Raw genomic sequence first — 13,357 nt, forward strand, 5'->3', positions numbered from 1 at the left:
CAGCAAGCCCCACTGCCGCTGCGTTCTTGCTACAATCTTACCTGGATCGCGAGGCGCCGGCGGAAGCCTATTTCAAAGTCGTTCTCCGTTTCAAAAAAACATTTCCAAAATAGAAGCCTTGCAGACAGACACGCCTCAGAGGACTTAAGGGTGGCTTCATGTCGGAATGATAAAGTCTCCCCGTCCGGACATGAAAATGCCACTTTGTTACACACAAAAAAAGAATCAACAACAGAGAAATGCCCACAAGCATTTGAAAAGCCGCACCACGTCGCACTTGAAATAGCTCTTACATTAGTGGTAGACACAGGAATCGCCTTTTTATTTACGCTCTTACCAACGCAATGGAAAGCAAAACAAAGCAAAGCAGAGCAAAACAAAACGAACAAACGAAGACCCTCACGTCCTGCACTTGCATATAACCCCGTTACGTGCCCAAGCGGTATTGTACGTCATCCTAGCACTGCACCCCGGGTCGTACGGTACATGGGAACGAGCACACGCCACGAATCGTCTCGAATCACTGCCTACAGCTGTAAGGCGCCTTGAAGCGTGCACCCCCAACATTCTTCTTTGCGCATCTGTGAAAGGTAAACTCTTGAGCAAACTCTGAACCAGCTCTAAGGAAACTAATCCGATTAGACGTTACTTTGACTCATCTTCTTACGCTCAGTGCCGGATTGCTCAAACTCCAGCTAGGGTTAGGGTTAGCATTCCCACGCTACTTAGACACTTTGTTTACGCTCAGTGCTGGATTTTGGGAACTTCAGGACGAGTGGGAATTTTCTCCTATCTGTCCATTCTGTTTTGTTTTGGAGACTCTTGGCTGCCTATGTTGTTCAGTGCACCGTGAAGGAAACATTTTCCAAAACTGTGTCAGCTCAAAAGTTGTAAGAAAACCTCTCCAGGTGCTTTAACTCTCTTCATTTTTGTCATTTAATGTGACACTCGATGTATAACTGGAGCCTCACATATGCAAATGGTGAGGCTCCAGTTCGACACCCAGTTCCACACCACTTTACAGTATATGACAAAAGCATGGCAGACTGTGCCGGACCAGCTGGTAACTTCCGCTTATTTTGACCATATTAAACATTGGAAATCTTCCCACTTGCATTTGTGACACTTGATTTTGGCTCCACCTAAGACACTCTTAAATCTTCAAACACTTTTCTCTTCTCCCGCAACACACTTGTCTGTCGGCACTATGTGGCAGCGTTGCATGACAACCCATCTCACCACGGAAAGGAACCTAACAGCTTTGGTAAGAGAGTAGAATTACCTGAAGAACTGCTTTCCATGGAAGCAGGACCAAGCGATGTAGCATTTTTATAGTACCAGGAAAGGAGAAGCGGCACTTCGCCTTTGCCGCACAGGCACAAGGTGACGTGCGGCAGACGCCGTAGTCGGCAGGATTCGAACCTGAGCGGGGAGTCCCCAATGGATTTCAAATCCATCGCCTTAACTACTCGGCCACGACTACAGCGAGCTCGCCGCCGCCGCATTCCTCCTATAATCTAACACGGAGTGCGAGGTGGCTGCGGAAACCTTTTTAAAGTCGCTCTCTGTTAAAAAAAAAACCTTTCACAAGATACATGCCGGCAGACAGACACGCCTCAGAGGGTTTAAGGCTGGCTTCACGTTCAAATGATAAAGTCTCCCCGTCCGGATGTCAAAATGCAACTTTGGCAGACAGAAAAAACATCAACAAACCACAAATGTGGACAAGGATTTTACAAGCTGCACCACACTGCACTTTCAAAAGCATTTACATTCGTGTTAGACGCAGGAATTGTCTTTGTTTTGCGCGCTTACGAACGCCATAGAAAACGAAACAAAACAAAAGCCCTCAGCTCCTGTACTTGATTATAACGCCGTTACGTGTCGAAGCAGGAATTTACGTCATCTTACCACTGCAACATGGGGAATAGAGGGAAATGAACACACGCTACGAATCGTCTCAATCACTCCCTAGAGTCGTAAGGCACATTGAAGGGTGCACCCCCATCATTAATCGTTGGGCCTCTGTAAAAGGAAAGCTGTTGAGCAGTCTTTGAAACAGCTCGGATGAAACACTTGATTGCTTCCATGTGCATCTGGAGCCCACTTCTTATTTTCACTTCACGCCGCCCAAAGCATTTCTAAAACAGGAGATTCGCGTTTGGGAATGCGCCCTGCCCTACAAATAAAACAGGTCTACGGGTCTGAAACCTGCTCCACGGAAAACAGTTCTGTTGCGCTTTTGATCAAAGGGAGATTCTCTGTTCTTACTTTTTGATTACATAACACCCAAAGGGGCTTCTTTGGAGCTGGATTCCAACCAGCATCCTAAAGTTTCTTGGCGGTATCCTTTACAGTCCTCTGTTCGGTCGACAAGGAACAGTAGGGGGCAGCTTTCCTCACACATACAGTGCAATGTACTGTAGTGTTCCCCTTCATTGAATTCGCAGTTCTGCATCAGACCTCTAACTCGTTTCCTTAGCTTGGATTTAAGCCACGAAGCAGGCTTCTACTGTATAAACGTCTAGAGGAATCACAAACTATTTGAGAGGCCATCATCCCAGGGGGAACTGACAAAGTCTATCCCTAAACACCTAGCGCAGTCTCTCGAGAGACTGTCAAAAATCGCTTTCTCCGTTTGTGCTGCAAGTAAGTGAAAACGCGGTCTCAACCCAGAGCCACTTGGCAGCAGCGGCACGTAAATACTGTTACTACCACTGCTCGATACCAACGTTAGCCTACTATACCATGTTCAGCCACCGCTAGAAAATGTAAGGCTCTAGTACTGGAGCAAACAAAAGGAGAGCCAACATCAAACGTAGAGAGCGACGAGGATGGGATTCGAACCCATGCGTGTAGAGCACAATGGATTAGCAGTCCATCGCCTTAACCACTCGGCCACCTCGTCGATGAAACTGGGCTGTCCAGACATGGGTTGGCGCGCTCCAGATGATCTTTTTCTTTTTTTTCCCTCGTACTCAAGGGTCCTTTTCCTGTTCCACATGCGATTTCAACATTTTCCTTGGGAGATGTCAAGCCAGCAAGCCACTGCTGTGGTTCAGTGGCCATTGTGGAGTTCAGTGGCCCTGTTGTACACAGAAAGCACATTGAGCTCCTTGGACATGAAAAGTTCCAGATAAAAGCCATTTGTCATCCTTTCTCTTGGTGTCGATGTTGCTATTGTATGTAAAGGTGGCAACTTGCTCAGCGAGCAGGCGGAGCACACACCGAATGCAGATGTGTCTGAGTGGTGTGTCCAAGTGGCTGCAAAAGGACAACACTACCGGGGCGCCGTTGCTTAGTTGGTTAAAGCGCTTGTCTCTTAAACAGGAGATCCTGAGTCCGAATCCCAGTGGTGCCTTCTTTGTTCTGTCTTCTCGAACAGAACTGGTCCTTACAGACAACCGCCTACGGCTAGACTTAATTAAATGCAAGTATTCATTTCCTGTCTTTAACGCGACTTGTTTTTCTTAAAATGGATGGAACTTGCAAAACATGAAATACAAACATTGCTAATCAGCGCTAGCGGCTGGCAAAAAAAAAGAAGTCAGCAATGTTTTTTTTCTTTAACCTTAACCCTGCTAATGGAGAAGAGTTAAACGACTGAGTCTATGCAGCTTAAACGGTGCTCATGTCGGGTTCTTAGCTGAAAGGGTGGTAAATCACGCTCACCCCAGTCCTTAATCTTTTAAAAGGATACAATATTGAACCTAGTCGCCACATCACATACATCCTGTTCAACGATAAAAAAGTGACATCTATCCTCGATCCAGAGTAAATCCCACGATGAGGGCATATTTTTTTCCACTTTACCATGAGTCGGGCTCAGCTGCACAGAGGCGAGAGCAGAGCAATGAGGTCACAGGGACAGGGGAGTCACACGCTGGCGGTTTGAACACGCGGAAGATCACTGAGGGATCCACAGTATATGGACCCTCCGTGCGCCATCAGTCCACACTCCGGACTCTGAATCCTGCCATCCGAGTTAAGATCTCGGCGGAACCTGAGGCACAGTTCCTTCTTAAAACGTAATCTGGTGAGCATTTCTAGAATCGTACTTGTATAGATGCAGCCTTTAATGTGTTGCTGGGTTAAAATTGATGACTTCTTGAACTTCAGTAGGCAACTGCCCTCTTGATTTCGGATTTAATTTCTTTATTACAGGGGCGCTTTTATGAAGACAGAGTCATGTTCAGGTACTTTGCTTGGTGGAGGAAGCATATTTCGGACTCTGTGATCTGCTCACCTGGAAAGGTCTGCTGTACTACTACAAGAGAGAAGTAGAGTCTGGAAGAATGGACAATTTTATGATGCTTTGGAAGATAATGTTTTTTTTTTCTTTGAAATCGAAATGAATCAGAATATCAGTGCAAAAGACAAACTCTTGGTTTGGTTTAAAGAGATATGGTTTTAAAACAGACAAAATGTAGAAAACAGGTGTTTCTCACTTTTGGAAAAGAATGGACCGGGGGTAATATTTTACTAGGTGCAGTGCTGATCTCACTGGGTTACAGTCCTGCAGTGTCACACCAGGGCCAGTGGCGCAATGGATAACGCGTCTGACTACGGATCAGGAGATTGCAGGTTCGACTCCTGCCTGGCTCGGGTCGTTTTTAAACGCATGGGGCTACTCCCTAAGTAGTCTGTGCTACTTACTGCATTGTAATCGTACCCAGTAAGAGATTTCCTTCATGTAAATGAACTGCACCTGACAGCTTTAGAAAAACACCTGGGTTTAGTACGGTGCTGAGAGCTCAGCGTTGCTGTTCTAATTAGCACGCACTGCATCGGCTATGAGCCCGAACCTTTCAATTATTCCGATCAGTAAGTCAACACGTAGTCCACATGAACGGTAGAAATATTCTCTTGTCTGTCTCTTGTTTGTATAGAACTGAATGTCCCTGACAATGTACTGTTAGTTTTAATTGAAGAACGGCATTTGTGTTCAAATATACCGGACAAGTTTATGTAACTGCTCATGCGACACTCAGTTGTAATTAGTCAAGAAATAAAGTCGAACAATAGCTGCGGGTTTGATTCTGAACGTATGAGATTGCAGCGCCTTTTACTTCCATTGACAAATGATAGAGATTCGAAGAGAGATCCTTCAGACCAGCAAGCAAACCCACGGCTATTTCGGTTTTCTATCTAGGCAACGTTGGTGTCTGCAATAGCATACATGAAAGCGTGATGCAATTTCTGTGGCTACATTTGTTGCACATCATGCACAGTAAGAGTGTTTCTAACACCAAATAAAAAGTCAACAATTAGCGATCACGCCTTCTCCTCAGTTAACCCACTGAAACCCTTGCTGTTAACAGTTCTTTACTGCGTGCTTTACCAGCACCTACATATCGTGTCGGTTCTTTCAGCTTTATTCATTAGGTTTTCAAAGGCATAAGTAGAGCACCAGAGGTGCGAACGCAAAATGTGTAGTTATCTGAAGAATTGATTTCCATGGCAGCGGGTCCAAGCGATTTCGCGTTGTTATAGTACCAGGAAAGGAAAAGCGGCACTTCGCCTCTGCCGCGCAGGCACAAGGCGACGTGCGGCAGACGCCGGAGTCGGCAGGTTTCGCACCTGCGCGGGGAAGCCCCAACGCATTTCGAGCCCATCGCCTTAACCACTCGAGCACGACAAATGCGAGCTCGCCGCCGCCGCATTCCTCCTATAATCAAACACGGACTGCGATTTGGCTGCGGAAACCTTTTTAAAGTTGCTCTCCGTTAAAAAAAATACCTTTCACAAGATTCGTGCCGGCAGACAGACACGCCTCAGAGGGTTTAAGGCTGGCTTCACGTTCAAATGATAAAGTCCCCCAGTCCGGATGTCAAAATGCAACTTTGGCAGACAGAAAAAACATCAACAAACCAAAAATGTGGACAAGGATTTTACAAGCTGCACCACACTGCACTTTCAAAAGCATTTACATTCGTGTTAGACGCAGGAATTGCCTTTGATTTGCGCGCTTACGAACGCCATGGAATACGAAACAAAACTAAAGCCCTCAGCTCCTGCACTTGATTATAATGCCGTTACGTGTCGAAGCAGGAATTTACGTCATCCTACCACTGCAACACGGGGAATAGAGGGAAATGAGCACAAGCTACGAATTGTCTCTAATCAGTCCCTACAGTTGTAAGACGCCTGGAAGCGTGCACCCCCATCATTAATCTTTGCGCATCTGTGCAAGGTAAACTCTGGAGCAGTCTCTGAAACGGCTCAAAGGAAACACGTGATTGATTCCATATGCATCTGGGGTTCATTTCTTATTTACATTTAATTCAAGGGAAAGGCTTGGGTCAGTTTCAGACCTTCAGCCCAATCTGCGCCGCCAGAACGACAACGGCTCCTCTGGTCTTTGGGGTGCGGTTGTGACCCCGTAACCTAAAGTGTTGGTGGCAGACAAATGGAGACTAACAGGTGATGTCCTAGGACATGACTACATTGTGACACTCGGTGGGGATGGTGACCATTGCTTGGAAAAGAGTGCGAGGCCCCTTTAGAAAAACATTTTGTTAACAGGCATTCTGCCTCAGCCTAAACACCTATAGCTTGCAAAGCGCATGCTATTAGACAGGCACCTCTGCAAGACCTTAAGAGTCTCTTAAACTAGTGATAGTAAGGTGTTCCCAATGGGCGATGTTTGGCTTTCAAATCATCTCTCTGTGGAAGCGCCGAGATGCAGCTGTTTAAGGCTTAGAAGCAGCTGACTGTTTCACTACCTAGCTGATTACTGTCAGTCAGGGAGCTCAGAGGGGAAAAGCCTGTCTGAGAGACAATTCGCCGTCGATGAGTTCAATATGTTCCGTACCAGCTCGGCGCAACTGAGATCATCTTGGTAGCCGTGTAGCTCAGATGAGTGAGAGCGTGTGTGTGTGTACCACCGTGATTGGATGCCGGTCCTTCTCAGGTCACAGTAAACCTTCTGCTGCCTAACTTCCCTAATTTTGGGGATCCCTTTGAAAAAGCAAAGGAAAAAAAACTGGCTCTTCATCAGCATGATCGACCTCACCCAGTGTGGCGCAGTGGCCTAATGGCTAAGACACTGGCCTTCTAAGCCAGGGATTGTGGGTTTGAGTACCATCTGGGGTGCTCCTGTCCCATTTTGAGCGTACAAATGTCCTTTTGATTTGCAAAGCTACAACCCCACCTTACTCAGTGAGCGTCTCTTCTTTTCTCTCACATACAGTTGGGAGAAAAACTTTTGTAAACAGCCCTTCGGAATGATGTGGATTTCTGCATGAATGGCTCCTAACATGTGATCTTATCTTTATCTAAGTCATAATAATTAATAAAGAGAGTCTGATTTAACAAACAACACACGCCCAACATTTGACATTGCTGTTTCTTTATTGACCAAATGGTTTAAACAATCAAGGTCATTGATGGAAAAAGTACGTGAACCCTTATATTAAGGAGCTAGTGGAACCTCCTTTATGACAAAAACCTCAATCCCCACTTTCTGTAGCGGCTGGTCAGACCTGAGCAGCGGTTAGGAGGTATTTTGGCCTATTCCTCTATGCAAAACTGTTTCAGTTCATGTATATTTTTGGGATGTCTTGCGCTGAACGGCCTGCTTCAGATCACGCCACAGCACTTCAATGGGATTGGGGTCAGGACTCTTACTTGGCCATCCCAAAATACGGAATTTCTTCTGTTTCAGCCACTCTGTTGTTGATGTACTCCTTTGTTTTTGTCATGCTGCATGACCCAGCCTCTTTCGAGTTTTAGATCACAGGCAGACACCCTGACATTCTGCTGTAGAATTTCCTGATACATCTTGGAATTCATCGGTCCCTCGATGATTGCAAGCCGTACAGCCTCCGCCATGTTTCCCAGGTGGGATGAGGTTTTGGAGTTGGTATGCAGTGTTTTGTTATCTCCAAACATAACGCTGTGCACATTTACCAACAAGTTCAACTTTTGTCATGTCTGTCCACAGAACATTGTTCCAGGAGTTGCTGTGGAACATCCATGTGGTCTTTAGCAAACTTGAGAGGGGCAGTGGTGGTTTTTTTTGGGGGGAGAGCAGTGGTTTCCTCCGTGGTGACCTCGCATGATCACCGCTCCTGTTCAGATTTCTTCTTATGGTGGACTCATGGACACAGACGTAAGACAAAGTCAACCACCTGTTCGCTAGATCCCATCCCCACTCAGCTAGTCAAAGATTCCCTCGAAGGACTGGCAGGACCTATAATTAGTATGATGAATGCATCGCTTGCGTCAGGCGTTGTACCTGATCAATTTAAGGTAGCGGTTGTTAGACCGCTCCTTAAGAAGTCAAATTTGGATCCACAAGTTCTTAACAACTACAGGCCTGTCTCAAAGGTCCCATTTCAATCTAAAAATTTTGAGAGAATAGTTGTTGCCCAATGTCAATCGTATCTGGATTCAAATAATATACTTGAGAAATTTCAGTCTGCTTTCTGAAACTGCATTAACGAGAGTCGTAAATGATATTCTCTTAGCTACTGATGTGGGGAATGCAACAGTGCTTGTGCTTCTAGATCTTAGAGCTGCCTTTGACACGGTTGACCTCTCTGTTTTGTTACACAGGCTTGAGTTTGAGGTTGGCTTATCTGGAACCGTCCTTCAGTGGTTTACTTCACATTTTACTCATCGTTTTCATTATGTTCAAATATCTAATAATTGTACTGCTTCATCAACGTCACCAGTTCAATTTGGGGTACCAGACGGATCAGTGCCGGGGCCAATATTGCTCTCTCTCTCTACATGCTGCTGCTAGGTAGGATAATACGAAAAAATAATATGAACTTTCATTCATATGCTGATGACACTCAAATAAACATTTTGTTCACACCAAACGACAACTTTTCTATTATCACTTTAGTTAAATGCATTAATGAAGGAAAGACTTGGATGTGTGAAAACTTTTTGTTACTCAACTCTGAGAAAACTGAGGATCTGTTGATCGGAGGCAACAATACTGATAGGACTACTATAACTTCAGCACTTAACTCAGAGGATTTAAACATTTGCCTCAAAGAGACAGCACGTAACCTAAGTGGCATATTAGACACAAGGCTCTTAACAACTTGCATTGTTAAGTGCCTTGAGACAACCTTGTTGTGAAAGGTGCTATATAGAAATACATTGATTTGAACTGAATTGACAATGTAAAATGTTGTGTGTGTTGTTTGTTAAACAAGACTGTCTTTATTTATTATTATGCGTCAGATGAAGATCAGATCACATTTTAAGAGCCAATCATGTAGAAATCCAGATCATTCGCGTTTTAAAAGTTGCGGGAAAAGCAAAACAGGTGCTTTTCCTTTGTTGCGCAGACACACGACGACACCGTAGGCGGCAGGACTCGAAGCTTCGCAGGGAGACCCTGATGGCTTTCTAGTCCATCGCCCTAACCACTCGGCCGCCGCCGCCGCCACTGCCTTTTTGATGCAGTCTAACATAGAGTGCCGGGCAGCGGCGGAAACCTTTTTCAAAGTCGCTTTCCGTTTAACAACAACAAAAAAAACTTTCACAAAATGCATGCTAGCAGACAAATGCGCCTCAGAGGACTTAAGGCTGGCTTCAAGTTGGAATGATAAAGTCTCCCCGTCCGGTCAGGAAAAGGGAACTTTGTTAGACAGAAAGAAGGAAGTAACAATAACGTAGAATTGTGTGCAAGGATTTTAGAAGCTGCGCAGCCCTGCAGTTTCAATAGCCCTTTTATTCGTGTTAGATGCTGGAATTGCCTTTTTTTGACGCTCTTACGAATGCGATGTCAACGAAAACAGAACAAAGCACAAAAAACCCTCAAGTCCTGCAGTTGGATAGAATGCCGTTACGCGTCCAAGCCGTATTTGACTTCATCCTACCATTGCAACACGGGGCGTATATGGAAACGAACACACGCTACGAATTGTCTCTAATCAGTCCCTACAGTTGTAAGGCGCCTGGAAGCGTGCACCCCCATCATTAATCTTTGCGCATCTGTGCAAGGTAAACTCTGGAGCAGTCTTTGAAACGGCTCAAAGGAAACACGTGATTGATTCCATGTGCATCTGGGGTTCATTTATTTATTTACATTTAATTCAAGGGAAAGGCTTGGGTCAGTTTCAGACGGCCTCCAACAGCGAGATTCAAGCGCCCCACCTTCAGCCCAATCTGCGCCGCCAGAACGACAACGGCTCCTCTGCTCTCCGGGGTGCGGTTGTGACCCCGTAACCTAAAGTGTTGGTGGCAGACAAATGGAGACTAACAGGTGACATCCTAGGACATGACTACGTTGTGACACTCGGTGGGGATGGTGACCATTGCTTGGAAAAGAGTGCGAGGCCCCTTTAGAAAAACATTTTGTTAACAGGCATTCTGCCTCAGCCTAAACACCTATAGCTTGCAAAGCGCATGCTATTAGACAGGCACCTCTGCAAGACCTTAAGAGTCTCTTAAACTAGTGATAGTAAGGTGTTCCCAATGGGCGATGTTCGGCTTTCAAATCATCTCTCCGTGGAAGCGCCGAGATGCAACTGTTTAAGGTTTAGAAGCAGCTGACTGTTTCACTACCTAGCTGATCACTGTTAGTCAGGGAGCTCAGAGGTGAAAAGCCTGTCTGAGAGACAATTCGCCGTCGATCAGTTCAATATGTTCCGTACCAGCTCGGCGCACCTGAGATCATCTTGGTAGCCGTGTAGCTCAGATGAGTGAGAGCGTGTGTGTGTGTACCACCGTGATTGGATGCCGGTCCTTCTCAGGTCACAGTAAACCTTCTGCTGCCTAACTTTCCTAATTTTGGGGATCCCTTTGAAAAAGCAAAGGAAAAAAAAAACTGGCTCTTCATCAGCGTGATCGACCCCACTCAGTGTGCCCCAGTGGCCTAATGGATAAGGCACTGGCTTCCTAAGCCAAGGATTGTGGGTTTGAGTCCCATCTGGGGTGCTCCTGTCCCTTTTTGAGTGTACAAATGTCCTTGTGATTTGTGAAGCTGCAACCCCACCTTACTCAGTGAGCGTCTCTGCTTTTCTCTCAGTTGGGAGAAAAACTTTTGTAAACAGCCCTTCGGAATGATGTGGATTTCTGCATGAATGGCTCCTAACATGTGATCTTATCTTTATCTAAGTCATAATAATTAATAAAGAGAGTCTGATTTCACAAACAACACACGCCCAACATTTGACATTGCTGTTTCTTTATTGACCAAATGGTTTAAACAATCAAGGTCATTGATGGAAAAAGTACGTGAACCCTTATATTAAGGAGCTAGTGGAACCTCCTTTATTGACAAAAACCTCAACATCCAACAAACCTCAGCATCCGCCATGCTTCCCAGGTGGGATGAGGTTTTGGAGTTGGTATGCAGAGTTTTGTTATCTCCAAACATAATGCTGTGCACATTTACCAACAAGTTCAACTTTTGTCACGTCTGTCCACAGAACATTGTTCCAGGAGTTGCTGTGGAACATCCATGTGGTCTTTAGCAAACTTGAGAGGGGCAGTGGTGTTTTTTTTGGGGGGGAGAGCAGTAGTTTCCTCCGTGGTGACCTCGCATGATCACCACTCCTGTTCAGATTTCTTCTTATGGTGGACTCATGAGCACAGACGTAAGACAAAGTCAACCACCTGTTCGCTAGATCCCATCCCCACTCAGCTAGTCAAAGATTCCCCTGAAGGACTGGCAGGACCTATAATTAGTATGATGAATGCATCGCTTGCGTCAGGCGTTGTACCTGATCAATTTAAGGTAGCGGTTGTTAGACCGCTCCTTAAGAAGTCAAATTTGGATCCACAAGTTCTTAACAACTACAGGCCTGTCTCAAAGGTCCCATTTCAATCTAAAAGTTTTGAGAGAATAGTTGTTGCCCAATGTCAATCGTATCTGGATTCAAATAATATACTTGAGAAATTTCAGTCTGCTTTCTGAAACTGCATTAACGAGAGTCGTAAATGATATTCTCTTAGCTACTGATGTGGGGAATGCAACAGTGCTTGTGCTTCTAGATCTTAGAGCTGCCTTTGACACGGTTGACCTCTCTGTTTTGTTACACAGGCTTGAGTTTGAGGTTGGCTTATCTGGAACCGTCCTTCAGTGGTTTACTTCACATTTTACTCATCGTTTTCATTATGTTCAAATATCTAATAATTGTACTGCTTCATCAACGTCACCAGTTCAATTTGGGGTACCAGACGGATCAGTGCCGGGGCCAATATTGCTCTCTCTCTCTACATTCTGCTGCTAGGTAGGATAATACGAAAAAATAATATGAACTTTCATTCATATGCTGATGACACTCAAATAAACATTTTGTTCACACCAAACGACAACTTTTCTATTATCACTTTAGTTAAATGCATTAATGAAGGAAAGACTTGGATGTGTGAAAACTTTTTGTTACTCAACTCTGAGAAAACTGAGGATCTGTTGATCGGAGGCAACAATACTGATAGGACTACTATAACTTCAGCACTTAACTCAGAGGATTTAAACATTTGCCTCAAAGAGACAGCACGTAACCTAAGTGGCATATTAGACACAAGGCTCTTAACAACTTGCATTGTTAAGTGCCTTGAGACAACCTTGTTGTGAAAGGTGCTATATAGAAATACATTGATTTGAACTGAATTGACAATGTAAAATGTTGTGTGTGTTGTTTGTTAAACAAGACTGTCTTTATTTATTATTATGCGTCAGATGAAGATCAGATCACATTTTAAGAGCCAATCATGTAGAAATCCAGATCATTCGCGTTTTAAAAGTTGCGGGAAAAGTGAAACAGGTGCTTTTCCTTTGTTGCGCAGACACACGACGACACCGTAGGCGGCAGGACTCGAAGCTTCGCAGGGAGACCCCGATGGCTTTCTAGTCCATCGCCCTAACCACTCGGCCACCGCCGCCGCCACTGCCTTTTTGATGCAGTCTAACATAGAGTGCCGGGCAGCGGCGGAAACCTTTTTCAAAGTCGCTTTCCGTTTAACAACAACAAAAAAAACTTTCACAAAATGCATGCTAGCAGACAAATGCGCCTCAGAGGACTTAAGGCTGGCTTCAAGTTGGAATGATAAAGTCTCCCCGTCCGGTCAGGAAAAGGGAACTTTGTTAGACAGAAAGAAGGAAGTAACAATAACGGAGAATTGTGTGCAAGGATTTTAGAAGCTGCGCAGCCCTGCAGTTTCAATAGCCCTTTTATTCGTGTTAGATGCTGGAATTGCCTTTTTTTGACGCTCTTACGAATGCGATGTCAACGAAAACAGAACAAAGCACAAAAAACCCTCAAGTCCTGCAGTTGGATAGAATGCCGTTACGCGTCCAAGCCGTATTTGACTTCATCCTACCATTGCAACACGGGGCGTATATGGAAACGAACACACGCTACGAATTGTCTCTAATCAGTCCCTA

General features: G+C 45.0%; 3 non-coding genes across 3 annotated transcripts; 1 reads left to right on the forward strand and 2 right to left on the reverse strand.

Annotated features, from left to right (window-relative positions):
• Positions 1-1,401: 1,401 nt before the first annotated feature.
• On the reverse strand, positions 1,402-1,483 carry trnas-uga (transfer RNA serine (anticodon UGA)). Its single transcript has one exon. It is a non-coding gene; the product is annotated as a tRNA-Ser (tRNA).
• Positions 1,484-2,826: 1,343 nt separating this feature from the next.
• Positions 2,827-2,908, reverse strand: trnas-gcu (transfer RNA serine (anticodon GCU)). Its single transcript has one exon. It is a non-coding gene; the product is annotated as a tRNA-Ser (tRNA).
• A 1,624-nt stretch (positions 2,909-4,532) lies between these two features.
• trnar-acg (transfer RNA arginine (anticodon ACG)) lies at positions 4,533-4,605 on the forward strand. Its single transcript has one exon. It is a non-coding gene; the product is annotated as a tRNA-Arg (tRNA).
• The last annotated feature ends 8,752 nt before the right edge of the window (positions 4,606-13,357 follow it).

This window comes from Lepisosteus oculatus, unplaced genomic scaffold (assembly GCF_040954835.1).
Source record: "Lepisosteus oculatus isolate fLepOcu1 unplaced genomic scaffold, fLepOcu1.hap2 HAP2_SCAFFOLD_349, whole genome shotgun sequence".
Taxonomy (NCBI): domain Eukaryota; kingdom Metazoa; phylum Chordata; class Actinopteri; order Semionotiformes; family Lepisosteidae; genus Lepisosteus; species Lepisosteus oculatus.